The 25789-nt window shown below is 47.8% G+C and overlaps 1 protein-coding gene and 1 non-coding gene across 5 annotated transcripts in view; one reads left to right on the top strand and one right to left on the bottom strand.

The window, feature by feature from the left end:
* SLC39A11 (solute carrier family 39 member 11) overlaps nucleotides 1-25789 on the bottom strand; it is a 401963-nt gene that overhangs the window by 147201 nt on the left and 228973 nt on the right. The gene's annotated exons all lie outside the window — the stretch shown is intronic.
* On the top strand, nucleotides 8682-8788 carry LOC123803262 (U6 spliceosomal RNA). Its single transcript, XR_006782798.1, has one exon. It is a non-coding gene; the product is annotated as a U6 spliceosomal RNA (small nuclear RNA).

The following is a 25789-nucleotide window of genomic DNA, read 5'->3' as shown; positions in this document are numbered from 1 at the left end:
GCTAGAGGGGGAGAAGAAGGGAGAGAGGGAAGGAAGGAGTAGGGAAGACTACCACAGGGGAGCTTCATGCACATCCTTGGACATCCATGTCTTTGATACACTGGTCTATAGTCAATTTGCACCAGGTTTCCTGCTCTCTTTAGAAAGCCACAATTAAATGCATTAAACCATGGCATAGCATTCTCCGGTCAACTCTATCTCCAATTTTCTGTACATAACCCTACACAAGTCCCAACCTCTAAAGGTCTCAGCTTCTTCCAACTGTAAATGAGCAGAACAAAGTAGACTTCAGGGTCCCTTCCAGGACTCATTCTATGCTCTGTCACAGCCGGCTGACACGATCGCTCGTCCAGGGTGAGTAGGAGAGAGGGGCTCTTTTCAGCACCAGTGTTCGATGAACCCTGTTCTAGCTCAAGAAATTCCCCAAGATGACCTTCAGGGACAGCACGTTCCAACGGTTCATAAAATAAGAAAGTCCACCTCATGAGGAGGAAATCCATTTGCCCAGAGGAACTGACAGCTCTTTGTGCCCTAAAATGAAAAGCATTATTTTCCCTCTAAATGTATTAAATACAAAATATTTTCTGACAATACAAGAACTCCCCATACGTTACAGGAAATACAGACTATCCTGATAAGGGCAGAAGAAAACTAAAAAAAAAAATAGAAAAAAAAAATCCTTCACTACCCAGGAGGGGATCACCTTCAAAAAAAAAAAAAGTCCAGGCAATCTTGTTTCTATTTACTCTGCATCTAGAGAGAGGGGCACGCACAGACGTTTAGGTGGGTCACCGGTTCTGAGACGGGACTTCACGCAGCAGTCAGGTGTAAGCACACTCCAGATAACAAATGCTCCCGTGTGGTTGTGCTCAACCACATTTCCATGACCTGCTCTAGAGGTCAAGATGTGAACAATGCAGAATTTCCAGGAGCCAAACAGAGAACTAAGAATATATACTCAAGATTTGCTTCTTGTTAGAAGAAGAGATGTGTGGATTGTCCAAGTCATTTCAAAGTCTGGCACAACCAGTTACCTTCCAGGCCTCCAGGGAGCTTTGGGGTTGAGAGTAATAAAAAGCAAGCCGGGCACTTCACGATTGGCCAAATGTTGATTGAACTTGAAAGGGTCAATATTTATTGTTCTGAGACTTCCATGATATAAATGTTATCTTCAGGCTGGTTTCTGAGCCCTTCCTCTTCAGGCCCAATTTAAATGCCATATTAGAAAGAACAGGTATCTGGTGGTGGGTGGGGGGTGGGGGTGGGGGTGAGGGAGGGGGGAGGTTCTTCTGCAGCCTGATTGCCATGCTATTTAGCCATTTTCCAGTGTATCACTTGCTTGCTGTCTGTGTGCAAGTCCAGCACCTCTTGGGTCTCTGAGCGCCGTGATGGCCCAAGTCCATCTGGCTCACAATGGCATCTCTAGTGCCAAGCACAGTGCCTGGTACACAGGAGGTACTTAAATATTTGTGGAATGGATAATGAAAGCCAACGGTGTTCTTTCCCAGAAAAGTGTCCACACACATCTACACAGAACATTCTGCACATATTTTCAGAGAGTTTTTGGTTTTACTTAAGGTTAAGACCCTCGTTCTGCAGCATCCTATCTATTGACAGACCAACATTTATTTATCCAAATGCCTATCTTATGGACATACATCTCGAGGGTCAGCAAACTTTTTTGGTAAAGGTCCAGATAAGAAATATTTTAGACTTTGTGGGTCACTCCATCCTTCTGGCAAACTACTCAACTCTGCACAAAGCAGGCCAGAGACAATAGGTAAATGAGTTGGTAGGTCCGTGTTCTAATAAAACTCTTTTTACAAAAACAGGTGGCAGCCCACATTTGGCCTGCAGGCTGTCTTCTGCCGGCCCCTGATATAGACTATTAAAAGCAGGATTTTTAAGATTTCTTTAAGATTCGTATCTCTTGGTCATCGGTGGCCCTCATGAGAATTATTCCAAAGCCTTTCTGTCCCCCAAGGAAGGTAATTACCTGGGTCCACCCAGCAGCTGGTGTGGATAATCCAGCTATGCGTGAATCACCATGGAAGTCACTGGTCAGCTTGACTAACTCAAAAGAAGGGTCCAGAGAGTGGCCACCAAGACAGAATGTTGCGTCCTATGGAGAAGGCACCCTCGTGGTGCCCATGCAACAGTTTGCCTTGACATTGGCGAGCATTATCTGTCCTCTCCCCCAACACTCCGAGCTTTGTGTGGCCCATCCAGACCGGCTGGGACTTGAGAAACCAATGGACGATCCTGAGTTCAGCGTATGCGGATTTCCAGGAAACACTATGCAGTGGAAGAAACTATACAAATCTCACTGTGGACTCTTTTTTGCATACTGTTAGCAGTGCCTACTAACAGAAGATACCACTTCGACCACATCCCCACCAGGGGACAAAGAAAAGAAGAAAGAAGAGGTAAGAGCAGTTTCAGGGACAGTAGAGGACAACCTGAAAAAAGGACAATCTAACCCTCAAAGGCTTATGTAATCGCCGACCCCACCACGACACATGGCAGCCCCACATGACCTCAGGACCTTGCCTCATGACCTCCTCTCCCTCCCCAATTCAGGTTCAACCATCACTGACTAAGTGGCTATTCTGCACCATGCAAGACCCCACATGTGCAGCCACCTGGAGAACTTCTCTTCTTTAATCCTAGAAGCAACACTGTGAGATAGGTTCTTCCAAGTCCTATGTTATAGGAAAGGAATAGGTTAGCTCAGCAACCTACCCCAACATCCTTCCTTTCAACTAGCCACCTGGCCATTATTCCCAGCTCTGCCTTCTTCATGGAACTGACTGGTCTACCCCTTGTTGGGTGGGGTATGGAACGCTTCTTCCCCACTCCTGTTTTCATAAGGAAAGACTTTCCCCTAAATACTCCTGGCCTTTTGTCCCCATGGAGACAGAGTGAGTTTCTTGAGAGATGAATTTGGGGAGGTCCACCCAGCCTCCCCTACTTGCCCTGAGTGCCAGGGTGCCCCCACTTCCGGTCTAGGCCTCCATGCTGCAAGGTGCACGGGGCCCCGTAGTACGTCTGTGAGTCGGTGGGTAAATCGGCCTAATTCTGCAGCCCACCATCCTGAATCCCGCTCTGATGCACATCAAAGCCGCTGCCTCTAGCCCAATCTTCGCTGGGCACGAGGGTGGAGTTTTTATTCCTCTCTATCTCCTTCGTGTCTTAAAGTGGATTCAGAGCTCAGAGAGTGAAGACTGAGGTGTTCAGCACACGGTCTCTCCAAACCCAGCTGCTGACCCTAAGTCTGATCTAGTCTTCGGAGCATGGTGGTCAGTTTGGGGGCTGAACTGTATGACTCAAGCCAGCCAGTCAGAGCCCTTGGTCCCTGGAGATTGCCTCGTGGACACTGGCCGGTGGGCTGAAGCCCAGCCACGCGAGCAAACACACGGGAAACGTGCCCACCGGAGAGGCTATCTCGATGGTGCGGCCTCGCTGTTCAGAGCCCGAGGCCTGTTCCTGCAGCTCCCCCCGATTCTGTGAGGTTTCCAAACCTCTCCCCACTCGCAAGCAAATAAAAGTTCACTTGGCTTCAGCTGGTTGCACTGATTCCTGTCATCAGCAACCAAAAGAGGTCTGACTAAAACAGAAAGGCCTCCGCGAGACAGTGATCTGGAGGACGACCTGTTGTGAAGTAGCAGAACGGACAGCCCAACCGCGAGCTCCTGCCTGCCAGTTTGGGGCTGGTCCCACCCGTCCCTCCAGCACCATCTTTTCCCTCCGGCAGACCCTCCACCTCCCCTAAAAACCCAAAGCCCCTCGACCTACTAATTCTCCAGAGCATCTGGGCACGAATGCTCCTTCTACCACGCAGGTGCCTCAGGACGCAGCTGACCACCGCACCCGCTGCTGCAAGTTCCAAGTTCCCTGTGCTCACTCCCCAGCGGGACAGGAAGAGGCTTTAGGGAGGATGCGCCTATTCCAGGAGCCTTGGTGCGGGGCAAGTCTCCCGAAAGGACTGGATTGGCGCTTCTGAAAATAGGCCTCAGGTCGGAATCATCTGAAAAATTTTAAAAATCCAGATTCGCAGCCTCAGCAGTAGACCCAGTGGGTCTGCACCTCCCGGGACGAGGCCACCAGTGGGCATCCCTGAAGGCTCTGGGGTGGGGCTGGTGCAGCGGGGCCCCCAGCCGGCTGGCATGTGACAAGCACTGGGTCACCTAACATTGGCATCTTTCCCGGTAACAGGCTCTGGGAATGCCCTTGCTGCTGCCAGGCCCCCTTCAGACCACCATCCTCGGAGCGCTCCTGACGGTCTCTGCTCTTCAGGCACCTTGCTATCTTCCTAGCCTTGCAAGAACCCTGTGATTCCAAAACAACTGGCCAACTTCCGGTGACTGTTAGCTCTGTACCCTTCACCCCTGGCTGCCAAACAGAACAGACAGCTGAGGGCCAAGAGGACTCGAACTTGGCCTGCCGGCTCAGACTGGGGTCCACCTTCTCACCCAGTGCTCGCTGCCCCTGCAATTCCCCAGTGCACGGTCTTCTGGCCATGAGTTTTGGCCACATTAACGATTCAGTCCCCGAAAGCAGCCAGTCTTTTCAAGCCAGCTGGTCCTGGTGCTTGGCCACCCACATTTCAACCCAGTCCAAAAGCCTATCCAGAGACAAGCAGGTTTGGGAAGGGAGGAGCCTGGAGGAGCTTAGGAGAAGCTCAGTGTGTACACGTAAGCACAGTGTCCTCCTATGCCTTCAACTCTTTTGCCTTGAGAAAGCCCTCCCTCGCCAAGACTAAAGGCTCCCAGATACTGATCAGATTCACGGAAAGCCACATGAAGGGCAACACGGGATCATTGGGAGGTGGGACAGGTGGACGAGTTGCATCTCAGCAGACGAGCTCACTGACCAGGAAGACGTCCCAGCAGATAAAGGGTGGGAGCAAATGGCACAGCACTCCCCAAGGATCAGCAGAGTCAGTATCTTCTCTGGGGGAGAGCATGCGCTCCTGACAAAGTATATCCCGCCGCAGAACCTCAGTGGACAGAAGCACCTGTATTCTTACAGGGAGAGAAGAATCCCTGTGGTTGGTGCAGCCCTACAAACCTCGAAAGGTGAAGCCACGTCAAGGACATGCATGGGTTGGGTGGGCCAACTGCCAATCAGCCTGGGCTTCTAAGTAAAGAGCAATTAGCACATCATCGAGATGTGAATAATTTACACATTATGTAAATGCAGCTAAATGTTTGTCTCCGAAAGTTTGTTTTCTTAATTAGCTAACTATTTCCCCAGCAATATCCTCATGCTATTAATCTGTTCCAGAAACATTAAGATAGAACGCAAAGGTAAACTTCAGCACAGCCACCCACTCCGTTAAGAAAAAAACAGCTCTACAAGAACGGGGACCAAACTGATATAGAAAAACCACTCCCCCAGACTCATGGGTGCTCGACACAAAAAAAGGACGCAAGTCACATGCTATCTGGGTAAACTTCAGCCAAGGTCTGACTTGCAGGTGGTGGAGAAAAATCTGGTGTCATTGCCAGAGGGGCGCATGGCCAATGCGCCTGGCAGCCCCGGTACTAGTCTCCTGCCTTCCCCACCGCCTCCCTGTTCACCGGAGCAGTAAACGTGATCCAGACGTGGAAGCCACCTGTTTCCCTCACCAGGATTAACAGGGAGGAAAGCTACAATGGATGTGAGTCCCAAAAGTTTTCCTTTTATTCACCTTTTTTTGGCACGTGTATGCTGTGTGTGTGTGCCTGGGCGTGTGTGTGCATGAGAGAGAGAGAAAGAGAGAGGAGATATGCATGTGTGCCCACATGCAGATTATCACCAATAATCTGATTTGGGGTGGTCTGGTAGTCTCTCCCGATCCTCTCCTGGGGATGGTCCATCAGAGACGGACGGTCCATCAGAGACAGATGGATGGCGTGGGCAGGCAGGGGCAAGGCAGACACGGTCTAAGCGGCTGGCAGGCTGGCCGATGGCACCCTGTCCTCCAGCAGTACACACCAGGGACACGAGGGGAAAGTCCACGGCAGACACTCTGGCACATTCCTCTTTTCTTACCTCTTCATGCTTTTCTCTTTCCCTTTTCTCCCCAGAGCAAGGACACAGAGGACTCTCAGTGTCTTCGCATGGAAAGGCAAAGGAAGGATGGTTCTAGGGACCTGAGAACCTGCATTCACTCACAGCTTCCCCGCCAGTTCATACCCCAGCCCTACAGCTTGCTTCCTGCTTACGTATTTTTGGAGCTGTCACTTGACACCCCCTGTGCCTCAGTTTCCATGTTTGCCATTTGGGGTGCTAATATTACCTGCCGTAGGGGCGCCTGGGTGGCACAGTCGTTAAGTGTCTGCCTTCGGCTCAGGGTGTGATCCCGGCATTCTGGGATCAAGCCCCACATCAGGCTCCTCCGCTGGGAGCCTGCTTCTTCCTCTCCCACTCCCCCTGCTTATGTTCCCTCTCTCGCTAGCTGTCTCTATCAAATAAATAAATAAAATCTTTTTAAAAAAGTATTACCCGCTGTAAAGGACCATGGTGGGGAGGAGATGAGAATAGACACAGGCCTCCCTGGTCGGCACGCATCGAGCGCAACACAAACCGTATTGTAGTGGTTCCCATAATGAACTCGTATTGCATTTATAAAAATATAAAAAGAAAGGCTAATGGTGTGCTTGGTACACCTAATCCGTTCTTAACTTAAATCCAAAAGGGCAGGAGGCCATGGTGGGGGAGAAAAAAATTAGATCATGATAGGATTTGGTGCAGATTTTTCAAATACCTTCAGATCCCCATACTCTGTTTGTGGAGTGGAGCCGGGCCTTGGCTGTACTGGGAGTGCTTTTTAAGAGTCAGTCATGTTGACATTTTCAACTTTCACAAAGGGTCACCAGCTGCTAAAGATAATAGAGACTTTCCATCAAATACAAGGAGAGGGCTGGTGCCCTTTAAGTTCATCTATGCTGCTTTGGAATACAAAGTAACTTCTCTCTCTTTTTGTTTCTTTCCTTTTCCTTCCTTTTTTCTTTTTTGAATAGCAGATTTATTCATCTACTGTAGTTTACTTAGACTAACACTAATACTGCTTTGCACTTCCTAAAAAAATTGTACTACCAGACAGAAGGAGAGTAGGTCGTAGGGTCCCTGAAGTGTGCTGGATGGTTGCTTATTATCAATCCATAGACAGACAGATAGACTGACAAACTGTACATGTACACACATGTGCATACATAAATACATACGTGATTCATATACTATATGTATTATATATTCAATGGTATTTCATTATGCCATTATATTTCCATTTTAAATTTAATGTCTTTAAAAACTGTACATATAATTTTTAGAAAGTCACCTTGGAAACGGAAACATAATGGTTTGGTGAAATAGCATCTGACAGCTAATTGCCAGGAAGAATGAGCACCACTCTTTACCCCCTAGATTTGCTATAAACGTAAGTAAGAAGGGGAATGACCAGGAGGAAAATTGGTTTCTGTGAACCCATGCAGCTCCCAAGAGGGAGACACATCTCCTTCTCTACCATTTTTTTTTTTTTAAGATTTATTTATTTTAGAGAGAGAGCTCGAGCAGGAGGGGCAGAGGGAGAAGGACAGAGAATCTCAAGCAGACTCCATGCTGAACCCCACGCGGGTCTGGAGAACACCACTGAGTGGAAACCAAGAGTCCCACTCTCAACCAGCTGTGCCACTCAGGCGCCCCTCTACGATTTTTGGTTAAGATTTGAGGGCTACCACATCTTCAAAGGGTGGCTGTCCTTGTGTAAGGACTCCAGGGGGGCACGACGCCCAGATGCCCGGCTGCCTTGGAGGATGCTCTGCGTGGACTCCAGCGTGGACCCCAGTGTGGGAAGCTTAGTTCTTGAGCCCTCTGCCTTCTGAGGCAAAAGTGCTGGGTCAGACCGGAGAAGACTGACAGGCAAAGCTATCCGTGCTGACATGAGGTCGCTTGGAGCTAAAAAGCAAAGAGAAAACACAAGCACAAAACAAAAACCCCGGTTCTGAAATAGCAGGGATAGAAACCATGGGAAGTCACATGGAGTGGGGCTTACCAGTAAGGTCAGCGCTGCCCTCACGTTCAAGGGTGACCCCCTTGGCAAAATGATAAGATTAAATGGGGCAGAGCAGAAATGTCTGCCAGGCTGGGGAACAGACCTCCTTATGCTGTTCCTACTCAGACAGCGACCACAAGGGACACGTGAAGACTGGCCTGGCGTTCAGTGGGAAAACAAATGCCATCATCCAGCAGAGGTCCAGGGGAAGGGAGATGTACGGCTGGTGAGTGCTCTGTATTCCTTCAGCTTCCGCTAAAAGCAGAAATGCCTTGATGAAAATGAAGGCCTCAGAAGGACAGACTCTCCAAGCGACGCCCAGATTACGAGGGATCATGAATGTAAAAAAGGACCAACATCAAAGAGAGCTGGAAGGTGGAGTGCCAGTTACCCCAACCCACACGGGAGCTCTCACTACGCGAGAAGTGCGGGGCTGAAGCAGTGCGCGTGCGCGTGCCTGTGCGCGTGCCTGTGCGCATGCGTGGGTGTGTGTTGAGGGCTGTCCGGGAGCAGGTGGACGGTAAAAAGACGCTAAGCGAGCCCCGGCCAAGTGTAGAGTCTTCCACAGTGGTTCTCAAACTTGAGCACGCAAAAACACATATGTCCGTACGTACACACGTACTACATAAGCGGACAAGTACATCTGCTCATTTCGGTAGCACATATCCTAAAATTGGAAAGATACCGGGAAGATTAGCCCGGCCCCTGTCCAAAGAGGACACGCAAATTGGTGAAGCAGTCCATACTCTTCAAAGACGGAGCTACTGATCAATGGGCATAACATCTCAGTTAAGCAAGATGAATAAGCTGTAGAGATCTGCTGCACAACATCATACCAAAGTCAATGATCATGGATTATATGCTTCAAAGAAATTTGTTAAGCAGGTAGATCCCAGGTTATAATAAAATAAAAATTTAAAAAGTGTCGTCTAAATAACTTTTACAAAAATCATATTTAAAAAAAATTTTTTTAAGTGCAGTTTCTTGGAACTTCTGGGAGATCCTAAGCAGAAGACAGGCACTCTAGGGAACACAATTTAGAGGAGAAAGAAGGATCCAGAAAAACACAATGGAAACCCACTGAGGATGGACTCCCAGGCTCGTTACGTTCAGCCCAGATCTCTTGGCAAGTGCTTACTGGCAATCTTCACTTGGGGGCTCTTATCATTTTGCTCACCTTGCACCAAAGGGAACACATTGCCTTATGACCAAAGCGCGTTCCTCCTCTTGTACTTTTTATTAGAATGACAGATTTCGTAATCTTCCTCACTCACCAAACCGGGAACGTGGGAACAAGCGTCAGTGCAGAAAGCCCGTAGAACCCACTCTGAAAAACCCTGTTCCAGGAGGACCCAACCAAAGGAAACCCACAGACAGATAGTGGGTGAGTGAGTGCCAAAGGGAAGTGACATAGAGGTGTGCCCACCCATGGGATAACCTGCTATGCCTTTGCTCATAAGGTTCCTGAATCCAGTCCAAAGCATGTGGGCGGGAACAGAACATCCGGCCAAGACAGCTGCCTGACACATCTTCTTGAAACCATAAACCACCCAAAGTGACAGGTTCTCACTTCCCCACCAAAACCTGTCCCACTTTATGCCACTGCAGCCCTGGGCCTGTGTCAGATCTGGGCTCTAGGACAGCCCTTGCCAGAGGCAGGTAGGTGGGCTATCCAGACAGCAGTGTGCCTGCCGTCATGGCAACTCATGATCGACCAGGGATGGAGAGGAATGTGCTCTGCTAACTGAAACCCGGGCAACGTTTTAGCATCAGCCCCAAGAAAGTTAATGCTCAGCTAGATTTTCTCCTGTCCTCTGTCTCTTCTTTCTTTTCATGTCACCAAGTGGCTTTAAACCATTCCCTTCCTCCCAAAAAGAAAATCACATACAAAGATAAGACTTTTGATAAAACACTGAGCAAAAGCTCCCTGCCCTACACCGCACTCAAGCAGGGCCCAAGATTCTGGTTCTCTCTGTGAGTAGCCTATCCATCTCAAAGGAAATTATTTACCAAAAAGATTCTTAGGCATGCACTGGTTTCACCATCACCACCTCACTGAGGCACAGGACCAATGCTCTCATGCTGCAGTATGACTGAGAATCACCTGGGGGACTTCACCAGCCCCTCCCAAGAGAGCTGATGTAGGCAAATCAGGAGCAGAGCATGAGCAACTGCATTTTCTCCTCTAGTGCCCCAAGGAATCCTGACGGCAACATATCAAGATCCACAATTGAGAAATGTGGGCCACCAGTTTGGGCTTCTCCCATAGCTCTGTCCTTTATGGGGCAGGCTGAGTTCAGCCACAGCAGCCCACCAATCTAGCCGTGGGTCGTGAAAGGGTTAACAGGAGATTTCCCACCCCTCTACCCCCACTACTGCAATGCCAAGTTCCCTACCACGGGGTTCTGAATATGATGAAAAACACCTCCAATCGCAAGGGAAAGTGAACACGCTCTTAACCCCAAAATATTTACAAATGCACTCACCACGCATAAAACAAGTCCCCACTGAAAAATTCCCTCCCTGCCAAACAGCCTAACAGACGTCCTAACCTGCCACTCACATCGGTCCTGTCGAATGCGAACTCTTGTTTGTATTTTCATTTCATTGTCAAAGCTGTGGAAACATCAAGTCACAAGTCGTGAAAGAGATACGAGTTCGCAAAGCTCGGTGACACTGAGAGGCTTGGCCTGTTTTACAGGGCAGAGGCGGGGACACATCGCATCTGGTGAAGGGCAGAAGACAGGACACAGGCACAGTTGTGCAAATTTCCATTTCTCCTGGAGATATGTCTGTTTCCAGCAAGACTAGAGATTAAGATAAAACCAAAATCTCCCTCCACGACCTCCTCCAAACGACAGGTGAAATAAACAAAAAGGTTTCAAATGCACATCTGAGCTTGCAACAAAGAAAGGGGATCGTTAATGATAAGGAAGCTATAAACCGGAGCTGAAACATCAAAACCTATTCAGACACTACCTAGGGATTAAAGAGGTCCCATGGATGGGTTCTGGGGGTGACTGTCCACGTGGGGCAAAGAGGAGGCCCTTGTGTCACACCAGGCAGGGGGTGAAATTCTAGAAATGCAAGAGTCATGAAATTCTGTCCCTATGTGGAAGGGGGGATAGAAGAAAACATCCATCCAGCTGCACAGAGAGGCAAAAAGAATGATGACATGCTTCTGCCTGGTTTCTGGAGGAAAAAAAAATGCTCGAAGAACAAAAACCACGGGCTTTCACTTCAAACAGTTCAGAGTGCTGAGTTTCTAGTTTCTGCACGAGCTGGGAAAACCCCAACCTGGACGTGACTGTAAACATCGGTTCCAGGCTAACATCGCTAAACAAACACAAAACCATGCTGAAGGGCTCTCCCACCAACCGGGGACATGGGAATCCTTCGAGGAAAAGCGTACCCCACCAGAGAAGTACTGATTGAAAAAGCGACAAAGCCCAGGAGAAAACAATACACCACAAACGGAGTCCATGGACACACAAAGGAGAAACACGGCTTTCTATAACAGACGTACCATTGAAAATATAATATAAAATATGCCTAACCCGATTAAAGACATAAAAGAAAAAATTAAAACCGTGAAAACCAGTTGTAACAAAGGAAAAGCAGAGATAGTAAAAAAAAAAAAAAAAAAAAAAGAGCCCACTAGGACAACTCAGAAACAAAAACTGTAGTCTTTGCAATTAAAAACTCAAGAGACAAGGGGCACCTGAGTGGCTCGGTCTGTTGGGCATGTGACTCTTGATTTAGGTTCCAGTCATGATCTTGGGGTAGTGGGATAGAGCCCCGCATCAGGCTCCGCACTCAGCATGGAGTCTCCTTGGGGTTCTCTCTCTCCCTCTCCTTCTGCTCTTTGCCCCACTCACGCTCTCTCTAAATAAATAAATAAATAAATAAATAAATTCAACAGACAAGTTAAATAGGGGGTTAGAATCAGCTTAGTGACTAATCACTGACCCAGAGAAGAGCCCACAGAGAGCTAAAGGGACACACGACATCAAGAAAAGTGTAAGACACGCGGGAGATAAGGAAGAGCATCGAATAAACATCTATTAATTGCTGCAGAAGGAAATAAATAATGAGGGAGAAGGTCAATTTGAAGGGACAATTGTTAAAAACTCTCCAGAAATCATCATAATCGTAGTAAGAATGAGTATTCAGCTTAAAAGAGCACTCTAAGACTCAGCAGAACAACACACGTGCGTGCACACGCAAAACCACATCATGCTGAAACTGAAACACCAAAGACAAATGAAGAAGATGGATAAGCAACTGAAAGACAGAAAACACAAATGAGGTCACTGTTGGGTACGATTTGATAATGCTCACAGCGAGCACAACACGCAACAAGACTCTTGTCTGATGGACGCGGTCTAAGCGCAAGGATACGGAATGATGTTGCCGACGTGTCAAAGGAACTACAAGCTGCTGTCGACCGAGGCATTTAGATGAAACTCAGTTTCTCTTTCAAGGGTCAGAGCAAAACAGAGATACTTTTAGATGAGAGGCTTTATCCCCATGGATCTTAAGTGAGGAAATACTAAAATAAGAAAGACAACGGAGAGGAGGGCAATGCCAGGAGCGATGGTGAGCAGAGAAATAAGCAGAGGTGCTGGAAAATACCAGCAAACACTGATCCCGTAAAACAATAACAGCAACTGATACGCAGGATGTCATTAAAATTAAACACTTGGGCTCTGCAGAAGGCAATGTCAAGAATGAGAAGACAAGCCGCAGACTGGGAGAAAATCTTGGCAAAAGACACATCTGATAAAGGACAGTTAACCAAGATATACCAGGAACTCTCGAAACTCCACAGTAAGAAAACAAACTACCCATAAAACATGGGCCAGGGACCTTAGGAGACACCTCACAAAAGATTTCAGGTGGCAAATAAGCAGATGAAACCAAGCTCCGTAGGGTATGTCATCAGGGAAATGCAAATTAAAACAACAATGAGATACTGTTACACCCTTCTTAGAATTGCCAAAATCCAGAACTCTGACCCCACCCCACGCTGGTAAGGACGTGGAGCAGCAGGGAGCTCATTCGTGGCTGGTGGGAATGCAAAATGGCGCAGCCACCTGGGAAGCCAGTTTGGCGGTTTCTTGCTAAACTCAACATACTTTTACCAAATGACCCAGTGATCACGCTCCTTGGTGTTTACCCAAAGGAGCTGAAAACTCAGTCTGCACAAAAACCTGCGCAAGGGTGTTTACAGCAGCTTATTCGTAATTGCCAAAACTTGAAAGCAACCGAGATGCCCTGGAGCACGTGGTGGATGGATAAACATCCAGATGTTAGCACGTCCAGACAATGGGATATCATTCAACGCTGAAATGAGCTATCGAGCCATGAAAAGACATGCGTGAACCTTAAACGCATACTACTTGGTGAAAGAAGCCAATAATGAAAGGGCCGTATGTGAACACAGACCGTATGTATTCAACCATATGACGGTCCGGAAAAGGCAAAAACTATGACGACAGTCAAGAGATGAGTGGTTGTTGGGGGGACAGGGAGGGAGCGGTGAATAGGGGGAGCACAGAGGATTTTTAGGGCAGTGAAACTACTCTGCACGATACTATAATGGCAGATACATGGCATTATACGTTTGTCTAAAACCAAAGAACGAACAAGACCGAGAGTGAACCCCAGTGTGAATTGTGGACTCTGGGTGGTAATGATACATCCATGGAGGGTCTTTGGTTTTTTTTTAAGATTTTATTTATTTATTTGACAGAGAGAGAGACAACGAGAGAGGGAACACAGCAGGGGGAGTGGGAGAGGGAAAGGAGGCTTCCCACCGAGCAGGGAGCCCAATGTGGGGCTCGATCCAGGACCCTGAGATCATGACCTAAGCCGAAGCCAGACGCTTAACCGACTGAGCCACCCAGGTGCCCCATGGAGGTTCTTCAAAAGGAACAAACATAGCTCTCTGGTGATCATGGGGGAGGCTGTGCATGAGTGAGGGCAGTGAATATACAGGGAATCTCTGAACCTTCAGTTCGGTTTTGTTGTGAACCCAAAATCGCTCTGAATAATAAAGTCTAAAGTTTTTTTCTTTTTTTAATATACAACAATACGGGGCGCCTGGGTGGCTCAGTCGGTTGAGCGTCTGACTCTTGGTTTCGGCTCAGGTCGTGATCTCATGGGTCAAGAAATTGAGCCCCGCGTCGGGGGTCCCCGCTCAGCAGGGAGTCTGCTTGAGATTCTCTCCCTCTGCCCCTCTCCCCATGTGCTCGCTCTCTGTCAAATAAATAAATAAATCCTTTAAAAAATACAACAATAACAATACTAGTAGCTAATTTGGAGCTATCAAAAAAACGTACAACTAAAATAGTAGAAAAATAATAATATGGAAGGGGCCAGGCTAAGCCAACTTGAAGCATTCCAGGGTCCAGAAAGATTGCTAGGGGGGAGGGTAGAAGCAAGATGGTATTATTGGTAAAAACTACTGAAGGTGATCAGAAGATGCCACCCCAAAATACACCATTTTGGCATAAGGATTATTTTGAGCTTCAGGCAACTGAGAAACAGCAGGTGCAGGAAGAACTCTCTGCCTTCTCCCCTTCTGCCTAAAAGCAGGTGACAAACCGCCCTTCATAGTGGTTTCTCCCATCCCTGTACCAGAAAGAGGAGAACACCAGCGCTGACTAGAGTCTGCATAACAAACCTTATGAAATAATCCTTCTTTACCATTAGTTGCCCCTAGATATTTTCTTACCACAATGTATGGCCCCTAAAAGCTCAGATCTTTTTTTCCTTTAGTCATTTTTCCATAATGAATTATCCTGTGTCAAAATGGTACATAAGCTGTCAATCTGAAACACTGCTTTGGGTTTTCACGTCTTTTCTGTGGAGCCCTGGTGCGTGTAAAATTAAAAATAAAATTTGTATGCTTTTCTCCTTTTAGTCTGTCTTTTGTAAATTTAACTCACAGGTCCCAGGCACTGAACGTAAGAGAGTAAAGATTTTTCCCTTCCTCTATGCTATCAACTTATCAAAGAATAAATAATCCCAGTTCCATGTTAACTATTCCAGAGAATTAATGGGGGAAAAAAAGAAGGTCAACAACTCAACACTGGATGATACTGCTATAACCTTAATATTCAAACCAGAGAAACAAAACATAAATAAAAAATTTAAGCCACATCCACTTAAGAACATAGATGCAAACTACTGTGGGTAAAGACTATCTTTAGTTTCTATAAAAGATATCTCTCAAAAATCTATAGTAAATATATTAACGGTAAAAAGAAAAATAGGAACATTCTCTTTAGAATTCTAGGCAGAATTCTAAAGACAGCACCCAAACTACCCCCTCCCCATTGTATGCTCATTTTGCATAATCCCCGGGACTCTGAATACAATGGATTTCACTCGTGTGATTACCAAAAATTGACCTTAAAATAGGGAGATCAGCCAGGTAGCCTGCTTATCACAGGAGCTCTTTAAAAGAGAGAGTTTTTTCCAGCTGGTTCCTGAAGGGGAAGCTGGCGATTTCTCAGCAGATAGGCTCAGAAGCGTGCACGTGAAGTAGGTATCCCCAAGCAAATGAGCTCCGTCGCCATCCCCAAGTGGTAGCAGTGAAAGGAACAAGAAAACACCAGACAGTGTTTGCTCTGGTGTTTGTCAAGATGCCCGTTTGGAAGGATCTGGGAAGCATGAGATTTTTATAGGAGAGAAATAATACCTTTTCCTCCACCCTCCTAGGTTCTGTATCTGGGGCCTGGAGATTAAACAGACAAAGGACAGATTGGCCAGAGAAAAACAGAGCTTATGAACATGCGCGGCACGTATATACACGGGGGAAGCTTGGTGATGAGTAACTCAAAGGGGTGATTAGAACTTGGGGCTTATGGAGCATCTTAACAAAGAGCAACAGATTTGTGGGGAAGTGACAAGACAAAGGAAAGCACAATATGCCTTTAAGGGTGACAGACGGTGGGGGGGGGGGGCGCCTGGGTGGCTCAGTTGGTTAAGCATCTGCCTTTGGCTCAGGTCATGATCTCTTGGGATCCAGTCCTGAGTCGGCTCCCTGCTCAGTGGGGGTCTGCTTCTCCCTCTCCCTCTGCCCCTCCCCCCTGCTGGGGTGTGCTCTCTCTCCTGATGAATAAATAAAATCTAAAAGAAAAAAAGTGGGACAGACAGTGGAAAGGTAAATATCTGCAGGAACCCATGGAAGACAAGGGTTGTTTTCACGGGGCACCTTGTGGGGACCTCCCCTGGGCTGACAAGCGTCTCTGGTGAGGCTCAGGCCTTCTGCCCTCCCTGGTGCAAGGTGCAAGGTGGGCACCTGCTTCACAGGATATCTGCTGTCACGTTTTTAGGTAGGATGGTGGGGGGGGGACGGTCAGAGAGCCCGTCCTGCATCTGCCGCTTCTCAAGTGTCCGCTCCAAATCATCCTTACGCCGCAGGGGCACATTTTGGGGTGGCGGGCTCTGATCCACCACATTCTCAAACATCGGTGTGCTTGTTAAATATGCAACACCGGGATTCCCTCGGAGAATCTGGCCTGTCAGCCAGTGACAGGTTCATTTTTGTGAAGTGCATTTTTAAAAATTGATTTTCTTAACACAAAAAGAGCACAGAGAAGAGAAGAAAATGGTGTGTGGTCCCACTGCCCAGATAATCCCTGATGACATTTAAAAGCATGAAAGTAACACAGATATGTGGTTAGAAGTGCAAACAGGAAGGGTTTAGACAAAAACCAGGAGTCTCCCTCCCCTGCCCCGAGTGTCTCTTTCCAAGGTAACCAGCCATCACAGATTCTAATGTATTCTTCCAGAAAAAAATACCACATTAATACCAAGACAAAACATGTCCTTTCCAACAGTTCCTTTTTTTTTAAACTCAAAAGTGATGATATTGTTTCCAGTTTTGCAGTTTGCTTTTTTTGTTTACTATAACATGTAGATTTTTCTACATCTGCATTTTTAAAAACCTACCCTGTTCACGTATATAGGCTTAAAACAGGGAAGGAATCACATTTTTCAATCAGGGTTTACAGGTTTACGGTGATTCTAACAGGGCAGTGAGGTGTCGGGAGGGGGGAGCGGTCAGCAGACCACGCTGAGAAATCGGGACCTGAAGACAGGTGTTGTCACCCAAAACCCTCTCTGGTTGCGCTGTCCATCCCTGCAGAGGTCTTGGAGGTGCGCTCTACACGTCCCCAGCAAGCAGAACCCCAGAATACCTCTGACACCCTGCGCTTACACAATAGCCCTGCGTATCCTGTCGCAGGGCAACTGGGTAAATATTCCCAGCCAGACTTGCTTTATCCACCTGCAACGGTCTCAGGATAACTGCCGGGGGTCAGGGAGCCCCCGGCAGGAAATTGTTCTTGGCTTCACCTCAGAAAACGGTGTGCCCGCGGGCGATTCGCTCATCTGCAAAGCCTCGTGGGCGGGTCCCCAACTCACCACTCACCACCGGCTTTCAATCACGGCTCCAGGCCAAAGCAAAGGGAGCAGGGACAGAATGGTCCCACAGGGCCCCAGATGCTATCCAGATGCGCAAGGACCCCTCTCCCCCTACTCCTTTGGCTGCACTCTCCTGCAGATTTTTGGCTGACCGTTAAGTGGCTCCAAAGATAATGCTGCCGAGAGGCCTGAGGCATTCTCCAGCCTCCCTTGTCTTTTAATTAGAAAAGTTTTGCCTGCTAATGAGCCTATGATGTCCATCACCTAATTATCTCTGAAAATCCTCAGCAATCCCTCTTCCTTGGCTGTAGCAATGATGCCTGTCCCTGGGAGATCTGCAGGGGGAGAAGAACAGTGATGCCCAAGGATGGTGTTTTCGCTCCTGTCCCAGCACCGGGGAAGGCTGGTGGTCCCACCTAGAAGACAGGACCCTGAAGGGGAAGGGAGCTGGCAGCCGAGACCCACATCCCCCCCTGCATCCTCTGGGGGTGACTTCACCCCATGCAGGAGAGCCTGGGGTGGGCATGCTCTACTCTGCTCCCCAGAGATGGTCAAGGGACCAGGCAGGTACAATTCACGCACTCTGCCAGATTCTCAGCCTCCACTGTTCTATTGAACTGTGGACACAGTGACCCAGGAACCACGGGGGAGCCCTTAACTGGCTAGGGCACAGCTGAGAAAGCAAGCTTGCAGGGTGAAGAATGCAGATGGAAAGCAGAAAGAACAGACTTTGGTGGGGAGGCAGGGAGGAATGAATAGACACGCGCCATCAGCTTCCCACTTTCTAATTCCAGCGTCCCCAGAGGCCTGGCTGATCCCCTCACCCTGATTCTGTGTCCTTAAAATGCACTCTCTCCTCTTCGTCTAGCTAGTCTGAAGGGGGTTTACCTCCCCTTCGGCCACAAGCTCCATCCTTGATCAAGACAAAACCGCAGTTATGATAAAGTCTTGACAGCTGTCGGCCGAACAAGAGAACAGCAGGTTGGAAATAACCACTGAAATGTTTGCCCAGGGAAAGCAAGCCTCTGGGGCCGGCAAGCACGGACGATTTGTGCTCCCAAGCAAAGAGACAAGTCCAGAGTCCACTCTGCATTCCCCGCCACACGCAGGGCACCTCTCCTGACGGTCTCCCACCTCAGACCCAAGCAGTTCCCTCTTGCGGTCTGTTGCGTGAGTGGTGAGAAAGCCCCCCCTGAGCCAGGCTGGAGACTCAGCCCACGACAGCAAGGCACTTATCTGCCAGGCTGTCGCAGGAATGCCGAGCAAAGCTCAGGCACCAGGGTTAAGGGGGAAAACCTGCTTCCCGATAATTCAAGATCCTATAAATCCCTCCCGTTTTGTAGGCTGACGGAGGAGCCAGAAGTTACCAGTCCAGAGAGAAAATGTACTACTTTCACCTTCCAAACCTCACCCCCAAAGAAACCCCCAGGGATGGGTCTGAGAGGGAAGAGAGAGCCAAGGACAGATGAGCGGCGGTGCTCCTGACGGGTGGAAGGACGCAGTGGCTACCAGGGGTTTCTAGCTCTTTCCCTTGAAAACACAGCCTCCTCATTTTATACCCCCAGTAAAGCTGAGGAATGTTAGAGTGGCTGCAGACTGAGTGCACTGGGGGAAGAAATGGAACCTTACAACCAAAACACCCAGGCGAGCAAATATATTTCAAACAGGATCGGAGACAAACACAGAGAGTAAATGACCGTGGAGAGAGGAAAGGAAGAGACAGGGGCTATTTTGAGACAGAAAAGCTGGTGCAATTAGACTAGATGCTAAGCTAACATTTGGAGGGCGGAGGGAAGTCACAAGGAATGTAATTAAGTGAACTGTATATATTATTTTAAATCCTGTTCGCATTAATGCTGTAAATATTCTACTTAATTCATCATTATTGAATTTGCCAGCAAAGCTGCAGGGTGAAACTCCAGCCCAAAGTTTAATTACACCCAGGCAGAGTGGAGCATTTTTCATATCCCTGGGAGCTGCCAGATGAGAAAGATGTAGTTTTATACGGGGCCACCTTTCTGGACACAGATGCCACCTTCCTGAGGACTTCGTAGGAGGGCAGAGGAATCCTGGAGCCCCGCCCCCTCACCCCCACCCCCCCAGGCTCTCCAGCATGTGCCAGAGAACTTGCAAAGCAAGACAGGGATCTATGGAAAAGCTCTTCAAACCCAGTGATGGCAAATGCTCTCCGATACATCCATCCAGCCATCCTTCCTTTGCTCATGTTCCACCAGAGTATGCATGCACACGTGTGCACACACACGTGCACACACGCACACTCACCACCACGCATGTGTCCGTCATCCTGCATTTACGCGGCTCTTAATGATTACCCAGTTTGTGAGTGTCTGTGAATTCATGACCACCCTGCAGTCAGGGCTTCTTCCCTAACCCACATCCTGTCTGTTCCTTAGAGAACGTTCAGTGCTTTACTAATATAGTAAACCTCCTGCGGGGGTCAAAGTTCAACCTGGAATCTTTTCCTTTTTGTTCTCTTGAGACATCATCTCATGCTCTGTCATGGCCCAAGATGTCCAGATCTCTGGGTGGAAATAAAGGTTGGGTTATGATGGTCGAGAAAAGAATAAATGAAGAACAGCTGTGAAACACTTACGGAGGGGAGGGGGCTGACTTTTCCCGACCCCAAGACCAAAGTCAAGCAGAGAAGAGCCAAGGGAGCTTCTTACTAAGTTCTAAACGTCTGATGCATTTGTTAGCATATAGTGCTGGTGGGGCCACAATCACAGAGACTTAGAGCCTACAGGGACCTTTTCAATTTCCCTGCACCCATAGCCAGGAAGTAAGCCCCTGGGCCCCCGCCGGGCCCCCAGCATGTTCAGATCCTCTGTAATGATGAAAGCTAAGAGAAAATGCCTAATGTGAGTTAATGCTCCACCTGGCTTAGAAAAAAAAACCCAGTTAAGCACCATCTTATCAAAAGATCGAAAAGCATCCCCATCTCAATAAGGGAGAGCAGAAACAGATGTTTCAAAGACTGTCGTAGGCATCTGAGAAAGACATGCCAGTCTTGAGTCTTACTGAAGAAAGCTGGTGCCTGTTAGGGTGTGCTTTTGAAGGAAAATGCTGGAAAAGGCTTTGAGATCCATGCTTCCATTCCCTTTCACCCCGTCCAGCGTCACTTTGTGACCACCTTGCCCACTGGGTCTCTGAATGGAAATACATGAGGCAAAATGACAGGTGTCTTTATAATGGGGCCCATTTCCCTGATTCCTTTGAAGGGCAGGCAATTAGACTCTCTGATACAATTACTGTCACTCTTGTCAGTGTCACAATGAAATGGGGACAAGGAGATCTAAACCTTTCCTTTGCAATAGGCTTGTGATGCCCTCATGAAATGTATCCATTATTTCCCCCCACTTATTCATGAGAGATCATTGGAATGAGGAAAAATCTGCAGCGGGGCAAGAGGAAAAAATTGCAGGTAAGTTCCGGTGACAGGGCTTGTCCCTGTGGGGAGCCTGTCCGGTGCACTCCCCGGGGCCATCAAGGATCTGGACAGAGCCCTCAGACAAGTGTGTTTTACCCCGGCTTCATGGCAGACTCATGTTTTCATGCCAAAGCCAAGCGGCTGGGACCTCTTCATTCTGAAAATGGCACAAGGGGATCCCTCCTCTCCAGAACCAGGGTCCCCCCGTGGCAATAAATGAGTCTTAGAGACACATTCACTCCACCCTGCCAGCTTCTGTCCCTACTGCAGAGAGCATTCTCGATGCTCACTTCTCTTGGAAATTTCAGGAAAATGACAGCCCGTTAGTATATTTTCTATTTCAGAAAAAAACACACGCTTCCCGGGCCCCAGGGGACTTCCTGCTGTTGCAACACACCAAGCTTGCTTCTACCTCAGGGCCTTGGCTTCTGCTTTTCCCTCTCAATCTGATATTCTCTTCCTCTGGACATCCCTGTGGCTCGTCCCCTTACCTCCTGCATGCCCTTACTCACAGACCATCCTTGTGGTGAACAGTCTCCCAGCACCCTCCTTCCTGCCTTCTTTCTCCGAACAGCATTCATGCTATCTAGTTCCTACACGTTCTACCTTTTTACTTTATCACATACGCCCCCCCCCCATTGCAAACACAAGCTTTAGGAGGGTGGGGGGGTTGTCCATCTGTTTAGTGCTATATCCCCAGGACCTGACACGCAGACGCTCAGTGAACAATACTGAATCAGTCAAAGCACGAATGGACATTACAACCTGTGTCACTGACACAGTAGGGGGTATTCCACATCACCAGGGGCCTGAGAGCCGCTCCTTGGCACCAGCAGCATTTAAACATGAACGAAGAATTTTATACATGAAACCTCCCGGAAGAAAAAAAAAAATAAGTCTCGATGCAGAGAAAAAAAAGGAAAACACAATCTCAGGAATGGTCAAGAAATAGGAAATACACGTGGAATGGATTTGAGAGTCTGTTTCAAAGAGGGGAACTATTTCTAAAAACCTTTACCATGGGATCAGAAGGGATTCATGACTCACAGTCGGCTTCAGAAAGCATTCAGAAGGTGTTCCCAATTCACACGTGATTAAAACCCTCCCTTGAACTGACTGGAACCCAAAGACAGCTTCCGGCCTGGGAGGTCCACATGTGGAGTCCAGTCAAGGTCTGGACTTGCATTTCATTGGCTGGCTCCACCCCAGAGGCCATCCAGAAGGGTGGACGCGGTGGTGAGGGTCCCCTGGCCCCTTACATAATAATATGTGGAAGGAACACAACGAGTTACAGGGAGAATACAGACCATGCTCTGGAGCTGAGGACCTTGCCTGATGGGCAGGTTGAGAGACAAATGGGATGTACTATGTAGGATGCAAAGTAAGGACCAGAAGACCTGGAAAAGATCGGGTTAAGGAAAGTGGTCAAATCACAAAACCTCTCACAATGGTGGCAACTGATGCCATGAATTCTCCATTAAAAGAACTAACAGCTAGGGACACCTGGGTGGCTCGGTCAGTTGAGCAGCTGGCTCTTGGTTTCGGCTCAGGTCGTGATCTCAGGGTCCTGGGATAGAGTCCCACGTGAGGCTCCATGTTCAGTGGGACGTCTGTTGAGGATTCTTTCTCCTTCTCCCTCTGCCCCTCGCCCTGCTTGCACACAGCGCACACTCTCTCTCACTCTCTAAAATAAATAAATCTTTAAAAAACACACACACAAAAACCCTGAAAGCTAGAACTAGCATAGGGGAAGGGAAGGGTTAGAGGCAATAGTGTAACGGTGCTAGATTTTGCATAGTCTTATTTTCAATCTAAAAAAAAATACCTGGAGGTCCCTTAAAAAGTTAAAAACAGAGCTACCCTATGATCCAGCAATTGCACTACTGGGTATTTATCCCAAAGATACAGACGTAGTGAAGAGAAGGGCCATATGCACCCCAATGTTCATAGCAGCATTGTCCACAATAGCTAAATTGTGGAAGGAGCCGAGATGGCCTTCAACAGATGACTGGATTAAGAAGATGTGGTCCATATATACAATGGAATATTACTCAGCCATCAGAAAGAACGATTACCCAACATTTGTAGCAACATGGATGGGACTGGAGGAGATTACGCTAAGTGAAATAAGTCAAGCAGAGAAAGACAATCATCATACGGTTTCACTCATTTATGGAACATAAGAAATAGCAGGGAGATTGGTAGGAGAAGGAAGGGAAGAATGAAGGGGGGGTAAACAGAAGGGGGAATGAACCACGAGAGACTATGGACTCTGGGAAACAAACTGAGGGCTTCAGAGGGGAGGAGGGTGGGGAATTGGGATAGGCCAGTGATGGGTATTAAGGAGGGCACGTATTGCATGGAGCATTGGGTGTTATACCCAAACAATGAATCATGGAACACTACATCAAAAACTAAGGATGTACTGTATGGTGACTAACATAACATAATTAAAAATTATTTAAAAAATAAAATAAAATACCTACAACCCTCTTCTTATGCTTGGGACATCCAACAAAGGAACAAAGTCACTGTCCCCCTTATCAAGTCCTGCTTTGCATTTGCTTTTGTGCGCAGAATTACCCAGGAAGCCAGGTCTTGCCTCCTGGCCGTGGTCCCACACTCCTGGCTGCTGCAGCCCCATTGCCCCAGTTGCACGGGCACTCACTAGATGGAGACGGTCTGGGACCCCACCAGATGCTATGAGGCTGTGCCTCTCTAACGACTTGCCTCTGAGCACAAATACAGGTTTGGGAATTCCAAGAATGTTCAGACTCCCAGCCATTCCAGATTCAGTATGAACCTGCTATGACAGCCTTCGCGGAGAACGGACATCATCAGAAACAGTGGCTCATGCTTGCTCAGGGCCTTTATGCTTTTTTCCCCAACTGTTTCATTAGTTCTGAATATTTGTAACGAATGCCTATCGGTACCTTGGCTTCATTTCGGCAGACCTTATCAAAGGGAGAAATCTCCAAAATAACAATAATGGTAATAAATTCAACTTTCTTCGGGTAATTGTCAGGAGAAGTAAACTCCAAAGGGAAACCACCTGTCTTGCAACTAATGGACCGAAGACAGTCCGGCCCTCCGGCCCAGGTCTGTGCATACTCTTGGGGACTCGATAGAGAGTTGTCCATGGAACAGCCTACACACATCTAATATGTACGTCGTTACACGTGATCCTGCTAATCATCGGCCAGGGGTAAAGCAAAGTACAACAAACAACTGCCTGACCATTTACTGGAGGCTCTTCTCCCAGTTTACTTGGTAGAAAATGGGGAGAGAAGATTGAGAGGAAATTTAATAGGAACTTAACAGCCACGAGCAGCTGGCATGCGACGGATGGCGGGCAAGCGCTTGGCCTCCATACCAATGAAGCCTACCATGTGTTCAAAACCATGGAGAGGGTGGGATGGTGGCTTTCTGCTGAACGCCTGCACCGGGAGCATAGCCAAGAGCTGGTCACATTCACCACAGGGAGCCAATGAACACAGGCAGAGGAGCTGGACCGCGGGTAGGAGGCTGTTTCCAGGGGTCCCCAGTGGGAGAACCCAGCCAGAATCATAGAGCATCAGAGACTGCCCCCCAGACAAAGTGGCAGGTTTCAATCATAGCCATGGCTCACGCAGAGGCTGGGTTTTGCTCGTCTCCTCATCCCTGTCTGCTATCAGACACCCCCCCACACTGGTGGGGGGTACAGGGCTGGAGATAGGAAGGCAGAGTCCTACTCATCATAGAGTTTACAAATGAGGGAGGAACATGGTGTCGCAGGGAGGAAATGAGCAAAGAGGAGGGAAGAGGAGGCGTCAGGGAACTCCCCCTCAGCTCTCAGAACAGGGGTGTCCTAGTTCAGGCTGGAGGCATTTGGACTGCACTGGTGAATGCTGAGAACAACCGTTCCTAAGTATAGAACCCGATGAGCTCTCAGAGCTGCCCTGGGATTTCTGTCAGCCTGCCTATGCCCCCATTCCCTATCATCTCCAAGCATGGGTGGAACGTGGGCTGAGAGGAAGCGAGCAGTAGTTATGAGCCCTCCTAAGCAACAGCCCTGCTGACCCGGAAAAGGCACATGCCATCTGCAGTCTGCCAAAGACATTTGGACCCCTTAGCACAGTCTTGCTGGAGCTACAGATCCAACCTGTTACCCACCTCACATTTAGGTGGCCAGTAGATTTTTGACAAAGGTGCCTAAACAATTCAATAAGGAAAGGAACATCTTTCCCAAAAATAGTGCTGGAACAACTGAATTTCCATATGAAGAACGAAAGAACGAAAGAACGAAAGAACGAAAGAAAGAAAGGAAGAAAGGAAGAAAGGAAGAAAGGAAGAAAGGAAGAAAGACAAGCAGACCTGAAATCTTGACCCCTACCTCACACCACAAACAAAAATTAAGGATGTCTTATAGACACAAATCTAGAAAGAAAATATAGAACAATCCCTTCATAACCTGAGGGTAGGGAAAGATTTCTTGGAGAAGACACAAAAGGCCCATATCCTAAAAGAACAATTTGATAAATAAAACCTTATCAAAATTAAACATGTTTTCTCCTCAAAAGGCACCATTAAAAAACTGAAAAGGCAAGCCACAGAAGGGTTAAAAAAATATTCACGATCCATATATCTAACAAAGGAGTTGTATCTAGAATATATCAAGAATGTTCACAAATCAATAAGGAAAAGACAAAGGACCCAATAAAATAAAATGGGAAAAGACTTGAACAGACACATCACAGGAATAGATACACAAATAGCCAATAAGAACATACCAATGAGCTCAACATTTCAGTCATCAGAGAAATAGAAACGGCTCTCCCAGATACCATTTCATATGCACAAGGATACAGAATGGCTAAAACTGACAA

This window comes from Ursus americanus, chromosome 23 (genome assembly GCF_024610735.1).
Source record: "Ursus americanus isolate L20-20 chromosome 23, mUrsAme1.1.p, whole genome shotgun sequence".
Taxonomy (NCBI): Eukaryota; Metazoa; Chordata; class Mammalia; order Carnivora; family Ursidae; genus Ursus; species Ursus americanus.
This window is presented reverse-complemented; position numbering and strand designations above follow the sequence as displayed.